The sequence below is a fragment of the Pholcus phalangioides genome, unplaced genomic scaffold, assembly GCF_987345545.1.
Source record: "Pholcus phalangioides strain wild (caught in Gottingen) unplaced genomic scaffold, Ppha-v1.0 ptg000009l_1, whole genome shotgun sequence".
NCBI classification, from domain to species: domain Eukaryota; kingdom Metazoa; phylum Arthropoda; class Arachnida; order Araneae; family Pholcidae; genus Pholcus; species Pholcus phalangioides.
In genome coordinates, this window is record NW_028301602.1 from 15,930,841 (window position 1) to 15,941,694 (window position 10,854).

The window sequence follows — 10,854 nt, forward strand, 5'->3', positions numbered from 1 at the left end:
ACACTGAAATTACATCTAATAACTCTCTAATCACTTCACAGTCATCAACAAAACCATCATTGCCTGCATCATATCGAGCTCGAATCCAGGGAAAGAAACTTCCCGCAAAGGTTTCGAGATCTCTCCCTTTGTCATCGTGAGCATTTTCCGCAAGCCCTCGAAGCCCCAAAATTTGGGCCCTGTCAACGGGATTTCTATAGATACAGCAGAGTGGCATGACGCAGTCGAAAAAGTCGAGAACTTACCCCTGACGAGCCACATCTATGGTCAGGGCCAGGCTTTTACCCTGGGCAAGACCGTACGACCAAAACAAACCACGGGAAAAAGTTTCGGAAACTTGGAAAACAACCGATGTCCGTTGAAATATCAAGACCGTTGATCCGTGTCGATACTCAAAAACTCGCAACTCTTAGGCGAAAACACACGTCATTATACTGACGATTCGAAATTTTTGTCAATTGTAGCATATATCTCTGTCCAGACCATTTTTATACCTATAATTTTTTTTCTTATTATATCATTCCTATTTTAGTTGTTAACTTATATTTTGTTTCACTAAATATGTGGATTATAACACGTCGAAAAAGTAAAATTAATAGATTTAGTAATAAACTAGGAATAAATGGAGAAATTTTTTTTATGCAGGAATTATTCAGATTGACACTAGAGGACGCTAAACATGTCAGAAGTGTATTCACTTTCGACGGATAATGCTGAACGATCTTGATATTTATTTGAATTCCGCTTGCTTAACACACAAAAAAAACAGATCGGATTTCACTCTTAATAATATATTTTATTATTAAGAGTGAAATCGGTGAGTGAAGACAAAACTTCACTCATAATCATATATATTATTATTATAAAGAATATATTTATTTCGAATTATAGAAATGTGAGATTTTCGGGTATTTATCGAAGATGCAGCCGGAAAGGAAGCAATAAGCGTATAATCGAAGTTATCGCACGAAAGAAGTGTGATTGCTCGGCAATAATGACGCCTACTTTTGTCGATCATTGAATCACTTTTATTTACGAATGTTGTTCGCCGATGTGGTGGTCGAGTGGTTAAAGTGACGGACTCGCGATGCGAGGATCCGGGTTCGAACCCCACAGTGGTGATCGGCTGAGGTTGGTTTTCTGTGGTTCCCAACTTCAAGGCGCAAATGCGAGCCGATCTCCCCGTTATCGGGGAGGATACAACGGATACAACTCAGGTATATCGCCATGGGCAATTTACTACCTAGTGAGTTGTGCCGGAAGTGTAAGTATGTGTACCTAACAGTCAGAGTGTGTATCTAGTGTTGTGTATGATTTTTTTTTTAGTGCTGCCATCTATATCTCAGAAGTGAAGTGAGTGAAGTGTAATGACTGAATATCTGTACGGTTTGTAGGACTGTTGCTCTCTGTGGCTCCGGTTAAAAAGTCTCGCCACAGAGATCAACAGTCCTACAACGATAAATCATTCAATCATAACACTTCACTCATAGTTAGAAAAACTGGTGGCAGATGGCAGCACTACACATAACAAGCATTACAGAGAAACAAAAAACTTCACGCCATGTTTCACTACACGTACACGCACATTCCCGCATGTACCGATTCGTTGGGGGTTCCGCGGGGGGTGGGGTGTAGCAGTAGTAGGTAGGACCTCCAAAAAATGGCTCGGGGATCCATGATGTCTTAAGTCAGCCACCTCGTTGGGCAATTTGCCTGTTGTGGCGTTGTATTTGTTATTTGAAAATGCCTGAAATAAAATTCAAAATAGTGTCAAACGGTGTTGAAGTGGGTACAGTTCCGTATGAAACTAAACGTGAAATTAATTCTGGATAGACTGGTAATTATCAAAAAAATTCATTGTAAGTTCAACTTTTTACGGGTCAAGAGCAGGGCCATCTCAAGGGCATTATGAGTGCCTAGGGTAAAGTGATTTTCTGAGGACTCTACCTAGCTAGAAATGTCTTTGTCTAGCACTTAGAAGGCTTAGCCCTTTTTGCACTTGTGGCCTCTGGGCCGTGCCCGAGTTTGCCCATACGTCAAGACAGCGCTGGTCAGGAGCACTGTTTATACCCAGCATAAAGAATAAGAAGAAGATCACCCACATATAGCAGATCTAACACTAGCTTGAAGTCAGAAACGGGTGTTTTTGAATGCACTTGAAGGAGCATCGAGGTGCTCACGAGTACCAGGTTGAAGATGACCGATTATATAAAGAGCACGAATTAGCTGAGGCTCGCATCGGAATCAATCTTCGGTTTGCATATGCAGTCGGACTCGCTTATAACGAACACGGACGTCACGTTCACGTACAACGAAGTTTTTCCAGTTCTCGTGAATTTCGTACAGCTTATCAAGCCAGCACAGACAAAACGAAGTTCGTGTATAACGATTATTTTCACTGTTTTTCCGACTTCGCTATAAGAGGGACCGACTGTACAATGATCAAAATGTTCATGTTATAACGAAATTTTCCAAGTACAGGCAAACCCAGTTAAAACGACATCGAGGATTCCACGAAATTTTGTCGTTGAAATCAAGGTAACAATTCCAAGAACTTTTTAAAGATGAAAATATAATTAGAGGCAAGAAGGTAGGGGAGAGCTGGGTAATGCCAAATACTTAAGAGAAATCTCTAATTACTCAATTATTTGCAATAGTTCATGAAAAAATGTACACCCTGTTTCATTACCTACTAAAAAAACCACAAAAGATTTGACTTAATAGTTAGTTTTCATAGAATTTCCCCGTGGGTCGGGGCAATATCGAACGGGGTCAGCTAAGTAAGAAATGTAGCTTCCATTACGTATATTTTTTATGAAATTAATTAACTTAATTACTTAAATGACATAATCAACTCTAGAATCAATCGTTCCTGCGAAAATATACAACTAAGGTGAACATAAAACTAGTAATTATTTTTAATCGATATGAACACTTTCATGTTCTAAAAATTTAAGTAAAAATTTCATCTATGTTCTTAAAAAATAGCAAAAATAACATCAACAGCAGAGTTGAAACTGGCTTAGAACCTTACGCTGCCTACAAAAATCACAAATAAAATTTTCTGCAGTCTCTATACCACTGAACAATATGTTCAGAATTGCTCCAAACGACACCTTTTGGCAATATCTCAATCTAACCTCGAAATGTACACGGCAGCCGAACGTTTTTCCTACTCAATAAACAGCTAAAAAACGTAGAATCTAAATGATAAAAAGCTCGCAACTCTAAACGCGAACGTATTTCACTCATCTCTTATACAAATTAGCACCAATTTACTAACGAAAGTTCCCAAAAAATTATTTTTTACGCATCACTCGCAATAAAACAGCTAGAAATACATTCGCCCGCTCAATGAGCTTACGGTGGACGCCGTCAGGCTGCAACACTAATCAGACCCCCTCTAGATCAGTGTTTCTCAACTGTTGGGCCGCGTCCCGGTACCGGGCCCTGACATCAGTCAAACCGGGCCGTGAGTGGTTAACCGTTTCATTTTTACCCATTTATTTCCCATTAGTCGTGTGTATGATCGGGCCTTCCACTCGCAAAAAAGAAATCAACCGGGCCGTGCGCTTCCAAAGGTTAAGAACCATTGCTCTAGATTCAAACAGTGACCGAGAACTATGGTGTTTGGAATTCACAGCTGTTCGGTATAACCACGCTCTCCCCCTACTATGCAATGAAATCGAAATTCAATTACGATTCGAGTTACCATATTCTACTGGAAAAAAAGAAAAGAAAAAAGTAGGAAATTCGGAGCGTAAACAAGGAAATTCGTCGATTCTCGCGAAAAACGTCGGAAAGTGTCAGCGAAATCGCAAATTCTTGCCTAAAAATTGGTGGGGAAAAAATTTCTACAAAAAGTATGCAGTGAGTTATAATATAGCCACTAAAAAAAAGCTTGAAAATATATGACACACGTGTATGACGAATATCTTCAGTTATAATAAAATACATATACATTATTACATAATTTTGATATTATGCAGATTATCGACGCCCCGATTTTTGTAAAGATTACAAATAAAAATGAATAAGCTATGAAAAATGGAACTTCTTTATCAACGTTGTCGGTGAAGAAATTAGAGTAAAATACGGGAATGTCCTGACCAAGTCGGAGTGTCAAACATGTACGGTAAAAACATGTTAGTTTGGACACCTCTCTATCTTAGACACCTCACTACATTGGACGGTTTTGAATGGAACTAAACATAGTCCTACCACACTTCTGTGTGTTGGACTATGTTTGGTTTCTACGTTTGTCCATAATACTGCGCCTGTATATCTTGGACTCATATTTAATTTGGACAGATTTTAATGGGACCGTAGGTGTCCAAATCGGACAGGTTTTAATGTAATAATTTATTTTTCAACAAAATAAAAGACGAACGTTCCTTGAATGTGTTCAGCCGTTATTCTTAATTTTCACGGAATTTCTAGGGAAAATTCCATAAAACGGAAACAAAACCAACAAAAAACGTGCCGTTATGTTCGAGGTCGTTGCGTTTTTATCGACTTTATGAGTAAGTTGATTAACGTAGTTCTGTATGGAATAAGTAGGCCCTGTACCTTATAAGTTCAGGGCCTTGGGCGAATTTGAATTTTTGGTGGCTTCTTAAATGTAGTCTTTTTTGAGGTAGAGGCGCACGCAGGGGAAAGGGAGGCATGTGAGCTGTGCTTAAAGTACAACAGGAAGTCAATTTCGGAGCCCTGAAAATTAATTTGTTGGCCATGTTCACGTACTCCTTTGCTCATGCGAGAAACAGCCTTGGGAATAGGCCGAAACAACAAATCATTGGCGGTATAATCGAATTTGACTGTATTTCGCGTTTCATGATCATATATCTCAGTCAGAACCACAATAAAACAAAACATTTATTTGTACAAAGTGGATACAAATGTTACAAAATTATACGTATACAATTATAATAATAATACTGCATTATTAAAAAAAAACACCCGTCAAATTTTATTCGATGATGATAATGATGATAGCCTAGTTCTTCTACCTATGAAAGATGACACACCGTATAAATGAGTGGAAAAAACACAGTCGCTCATTGCCAAAGTTATCATCCATGGTGATGCATGGGTATGAAAATAGGTATCGGTATAGGTTGAGAATGGGACTTGTGCTGACTGCCGCCACCGTTACTCTTCAAGACCTTCGCCAATACTCCAAGGAGAACTAGAAGTTCTTCGATACTGTGCTGTCCTTTCTTGCCTCTCGCAGATGCCAGCGTTGAGAAAAGCGTCACGTCTAAAAGACACAGTATGAGGGCCATTGCCAGGAACGATCGCTTCCGAGACGTCTTCATGTTCCTCTATAGAAGACAATATCTATCTGCTCACCAGGAAGGAAGGCAACTATTAAAAAAAACAACAACAATAGAATTGAGAATAAATGTACAGTAATACCCCGGAGTTACGGATGGGGGCCAACGCTATGCTCGTAAGTCGGGGTACAATTTTGCATACAAATACATTAAATAGTGATCGATTGGAACCAATATTTCTGAAAAACACCAGACTTTTGGGAAAAACTTGCAATCAAAATTCAGTTTCTCCGATTCTTTATTTAAGTGGTCTCATACGCTTTAACCCTTTATATCCGACATTGTGAAAAGTAGAATAAGAAGAAAATTATAATAAAATAGAAGTGTAAATGTTATCATAATAATAATAAATAGTTACGTTAATTATTTGGTAGGCCATTTTAGTTTCAATTAAGGACAAAAAAAAACAATGAGTTTTTGAAATAATTAGTTCGTTCAAAATATCTACGATACTTTAAAGTATCGTAGGACATAAAGGGTTACAGCATCAAAAAGTCGATTGTCGATTTTTTTAAATTTGAATATAGAAGACGGGATTACCTACTAAAAACCATATGTAAAATCCTCACCTGGAACGCGAGTTATGGTTGAAAATAAAAATTCTAACAAGGATTGTATGGGTGAAGAGGTTTTTATGTTTTTTGTAAATGCGATTTCTCAAACAACGCCTCTAAACCACGCGCTCATGATAACTCACAAAAAATTGACCGATTTAGAAAAAAAATTGGGAGCTTTTATTGCATTGTTACGATTATAAAAAATGAACTGAAAGATTTCAGATCCATACATAAATATATTTGATTTATAAAAACTTTTTTTTTAAATTTTCGAAAGTTTAAATTTTAAATAACAATGAGCCACAATGAAATTTCAATCTTTTAGTTCATTCTGTGAAATAAAGTGCTTTCTTCATTCTACTTCCAATATTGTGCTGTTAAATTGATGTCACGTAATTTTATAAATCACGCAAGTTGCTTTTAATGTATTTTTTTGAAAATTTTCAAAATTAAATATTAGAGATAAGTAAAAAAACTTCATACTGGACTAAGATATCATATTCAATCAAAACTATATCGTCCCCTGCGTGCCGGAAGCACGAATGTACAAATTTCTTCCTTTTTTTTTTTATCAGTAGGCTGGATACCTTATTTTGCTATCTAAGTTTTGTCTGAAATGCAAATGTGTATCCCTATTACAACACATGTTACCTAATATTTTGGGAAAACAACTTCCATAGAGTAACATGGGTAGAGTAAATATCCAAACGCCATTTCCCACGTTCTTTCTTTTCCAAGGACATTGCAAATTCGTGCTTCTGGCATGATGCGGACGATATATAAAAAACTTTGAAACAAATCAATAACTAAATAGTATTGTTAATGACAAGAGCTAATAGGATTAATTTTCCCCTTAAAAGAACTTATAAATATTTTTAAATTGCTCCAAAACACGTACAAACGAAAGTCATTTGTAGTGCAATATTTGCTAAACACTTTGTTTCATTGAAAGAAATGCACTTTTTACGTAAAAGCAGGGTAATCTTTTTGTTACAGTTTTTGTTTCTTGGCATGTAACTAAGCGAAGTGTCGACATTAATTGAAGTGGCGGGTGTATTGTGAATAAATTTTTTAAATAACATCATCTTTAATTCAACGTATTTTTAATGGTGACTAAGCCATTCTTCAAGGAGGAATAAGATCTTTCCAAATGCTTCTGAAGTCCAAATCAATTTTCAATATCTCTGTGTTTAGATCACAGTTTCTCGGTTTCACTTCTTCTTTAAAAGATTTTTTTTTTCTCATCCCTTCTCCCTAACTCAAAAACCAACCCATAGGATCCTATACTAAACTCAAAGCTTCTAACATCCCCCGACCAATCCATCACTCCCAGGGGACAATATTGCCTACTTTGGGAAACTGATTTTAATCCTAAGCCACTTTCCCGGTTCCTGCTATTAGCGCCTGAAAAATCAGCTCAGATTGGCTAGATGCGGTGTTCTGATTGAATAGACATTATAGTTTCATTTGATTGTAAGCATAATAATTAAATAAAAAGCTTTTATTTCAGCTATAATTCCATAACACTTACAAAATGTGGTGCTGAGTGCAAGAAACAGACATTTTTCACAGAAAGTCGCGTAAGTAGGGGGTAGCGTATCTCGGGGCGTGACTGACGAGTTTCCAAGCTATTAGTGTGTAAATAAAATGGAAACAAACTACATTAAAGTATTTCTTTTTATTGTATTCCAGCCGATAATAAAGAGAGAGGACCACATAAAGGCGTGTCAAGACAATAAAACTACCCCAGCACGACGAGCTGATTAAAGTGAAAGCTCTCACACACTTAATGGCCGTAATAAAAAGATCGAGATACGTCATTGGTGTCATGGTAGGCTGCTCGTTTCAATTTATAATTATAACCTCATATATGACGATCTGTGGGCTCGATTACTCTGGGAATGAGGTTGAATTGATGACCAGGTAGAATAATAATAATAGAAAACTAGTCAACGGGGAGTTTATTGATAAGAAACTGAATCCGTTTAATGGATTTTTACGAAAAGGTTGCGAATAAATTTTTTTCTTATGCTGTAAATGTGATTACGTCACGTTCTATTATATGATGATGATGTGAATTAGCATTTGCGTACGAAATTATAATAACCCTAATTTCCGATCTGACTTCTTTTACGAATTATTAATACACCGTCAATCGGCTGCTTCTACAAAGGGACATCAGTATCGATTGGTAAGGGACAATTTTAGGTTATGGTGCCGCAGGGAATTTTTCTGTAATAGGGCTGTTACTAAATGAAATAGCTTACCCCCCGGAGGTAGTAAATTGTAACACAATTGACACGTTTGAAAAAATTATGATAAACATGTTTGTGTGAATCGAGAAGCTGTCCATACTTAGAATAAGACAAACATAAGTATTCTTCGTGGGCATTGTATAGTATATATATATAGTATCATGTATATATATTGTTTGTAATTGCATTTTTAATTGGGTTGCTGCATTTTTGAAATATATGACATCCATATTTGTTATGGGCATCTTTTTCTCAGTCGCCTCGTTGAGCATTTTGCCTGTTGTGGCCTTGTATTTGTATTAAAAAAGAGGTACAGAAAAGGACAAAAATTATCCTGAGAATTTAATGAGAATCCCTTACAGAACGTCAGGAAGTACAAGTTATTTTATAGGCGGTGGCTTTGAATCATTTTCAAGAGATAAAAATTATCATACTGGCGTATATAGGGGTGACTGTGTATAGGGGTTGTATAGTTAAAAAAAAATTAACTTTTCCCTTTCTTTCCTAAGGCCAACATGAGAAATTCCACGTTACTAAGTACAATATACGCAATTCTAAGTGCAATATTTGAAGTTAATGTTGCACTTGGAAACGTGGAATTTCTTTTGTTCAACACTAACTTAGAATTGCGTATGTTGTACTTCGAAATGTGGAATTTTTGTCGACCTCAGGAGAGACAGGGCAACAACTCTTTAATTGGGTTTTTGAGCACAGGGTGTCCGTATATGAAGTTAATTCTTTTATTTTAATTACTATAGAACCTCCCGCAATACGAATGACTTATCTGAGATCCATACGTTATTTAGATACTTTTTAATTGGAAGTATGCCTCTAGGACGACGGTTGGCCTGTAATAATTTGTGGTGCGTACTGTTAGTTATGTACCCTGCACATACTTCTTATTGATTATATATCATCCTCACAATATTTTTAAAGCGTCTTACATCTTTATCATCACATAATTTCATAATAATTTTTTTTATTCTATGTAATTTATGATAATATTATTTCCGGTAAAAACATGGTCTTCCCCTACCGTCTAACTTGATTTTATTGGATCAATTCTACTTTTCCTAGCCAGAGAAATGAGCTCACAGAAAAATTTAAAGCGCCTGCTACTATCCTCTATTGAAATTATTTGCTTCGCTCCCTAATGTTTTCGAATCATTTGAATGCTTTTCTATTACGTAGAAACCTTAAACGCTGGTACGAGGTACCTCGATGATTGCGGGCTCAGCTGACAGCCTCTTCGATCGGCATAGCTATGATGAGAAGAGGCTATCAGCTGAAATTACACTCAGCGAGGAATCTCATACTACCGTTTAAGGTTTCGAGTAGAAAACCATTGCGAATGATTAACACTAGAACGACGGAAGCGTCCATTTTGACCGCAAAGCTATTTTGACATGCGATCACACGCAAACGATGTATCTCTAGATTGTTGAAATATTTCATAAATTTCCTCATTTATTTCTTCACATTATAAATTTTCTGTAGAGGGGCCCCGGGGGCGCCACAAAATATCACAGCCTATTGGTCCTGCTGTATGGTGTTTGGAGCCATTATTTTATACAAATACAAATACATCGCACATCATGATTTTGACTGATAAAAAAAATAATTATATAGTTGGTAAGTAGAGAAAATATAGGTCTTGAGTACCATGCATACACACAAAATTGAAATCCTTGACAAAGGAAGTTTCTGCCAGAAATTATGAAATTTTATTACTCTACTACTGAGTGTCGTTGTGCTTTTGATAAAATATGAATTCATTCAGTACATAATGCTATCTACATTGGTCTTACGTATGTATTTTACATTACTCAGGATTTATTCAACTATTCACTGTTTTTTTATAATCCGCATATGTAATGTAATCTCTTCGCGAATTTCTCAAGCGTTTTATACTTCAAACCTTCTTAAGTAGACTCCCAAGTGAAAAGTAAGCTACGAATTACAAGAGCTTATTAAAACGTAGTCTAACCTCTTTTTAAAAATAACAAAATACAACATTTGTCGTTGTCATAATAATCACCCTTTGTTCAGAATTCCAAAAAAAATATTATACGAACAAGGGTTTAAAGCAAAAATAAGTTAAAAAACACTGAATAGATATATTGTTTTAAGTAATTTCGGTAAAGGATAAGAAATATGTTCAGTTTTTCCTGTTGCGCTCAAAACGACTGACCGCTATCCGTCGTTCTAACGTTATACACGTAACTCTGTGTTCTTGAAAAACGCATAATCAAGTACAGATGAAAAATTCAGTAGGGATCAGGTAAAGATTAAAAAATTGTATTTCGAACAGATGAAAACTAATAAATATGATTATAAATTCCCATTACGGCAATAGAAAATAAAAAAAATCACTCACTTGCAATGGTAAAATCTAAGTACGAATTTACAATATCTATGTTTATCAATTCCAGTTTGATGAGTATCCAGAGTGTTTGTGAGCAACGACTATACAAACGCCTTTCTTGTAAATGGCGCTGATGGCACGCTCCATCAATCCCTTTATATGAGATCAATTAGCGAGTTCATGCGATACCATTCAATTTTTATTTTAACCTTTCCTCTTATCAAAGAAGATAGAAGAAAAAAAAAAAAAGGGTGAGAGAAAAAACAGGATTTCTTCCTTTTTCTATTCGATTCGAACATCATTAACTGGTGAAAAAAAATAAATAAATTCACTGAATAAAA

General features: G+C 36.1%; 1 long non-coding RNA gene across 1 annotated transcript; it reads right to left on the reverse strand.

Moving 5' to 3' along the window:
• Window positions 1-4,862: 4,862 nt before the first annotated feature.
• LOC149082100 (uncharacterized) lies at window positions 4,863-10,621 on the reverse strand. Its single transcript, XR_016193287.1, has 2 exons — window positions 10,526-10,621; window positions 4,863-5,367 (listed from the first exon to the last, which is right to left on the reverse strand). It is a non-coding gene; the product is annotated as an uncharacterized LOC149082100 (long non-coding RNA).
• Window positions 10,622-10,854: the final 233 nt, after the last annotated feature.